This window comes from Anopheles aquasalis, chromosome 2 (assembly GCF_943734665.1).
Source record: "Anopheles aquasalis chromosome 2, idAnoAquaMG_Q_19, whole genome shotgun sequence".
In the NCBI taxonomy this organism is placed as follows: Eukaryota; Metazoa; Arthropoda; class Insecta; order Diptera; family Culicidae; genus Anopheles; species Anopheles aquasalis.
Window position 1 is genome coordinate 89,730,222 of NC_064877.1, and position 425 is coordinate 89,730,646.

Consider the following 425-nt stretch of genomic DNA (forward strand, 5'->3'; position numbering starts at 1 on the left):
TCAACGAATCAGATAAGCGAACACCGGGGAACCAGTGGCACTTGGGCAAGTGTCACAGGACATGGGTGTCGGTAGTAAATGTTCTGGGTGTTATCATGTGCCATCGAATTTTAATTGATGTAATGTCATTGGTTCACGCTGTGATCGTTGGCCGCTTTTGAAATCAATAACTTACCGATAATCGATTGGTTGCAACGCAGTTATAGCGTTTCATATGGATTAGCAACGAAATAATAATTTTCAACACTTACAGAGCTGATTTTGACAAAGTAAATACATATATTTTTCATTTCAACTTTTAAAAGCCACATGCAACACCGTTCTTTTATTCTCTACAGTTCCACCTTAGAGGTGCGTATATCAGAAAAAGCTTTTGACTTTATATTTAATTCCGCCTATCCTTTTGTAACAATCTCTTTCGTACT

The 425-nt window shown here is 37.6% G+C and overlaps 1 protein-coding gene across 7 annotated transcripts in view; it reads right to left on the minus strand.

Moving 5' to 3' along the window:
• Positions 1-256: 256 nt before the first annotated feature.
• Positions 257-425, minus strand: part of LOC126573235 (protein timeless) — a 14,521-nt gene continuing 14,352 nt past the window's right edge. For all 7 annotated transcript variants that reach the window (XM_050233199.1, XM_050233196.1, XM_050233197.1 and 4 more), the window contains one exon: positions 257-425. This exon is cut by the window's right edge and continues 983 nt beyond it. The gene's annotated coding sequence lies outside the window, so the exon portion shown is untranslated.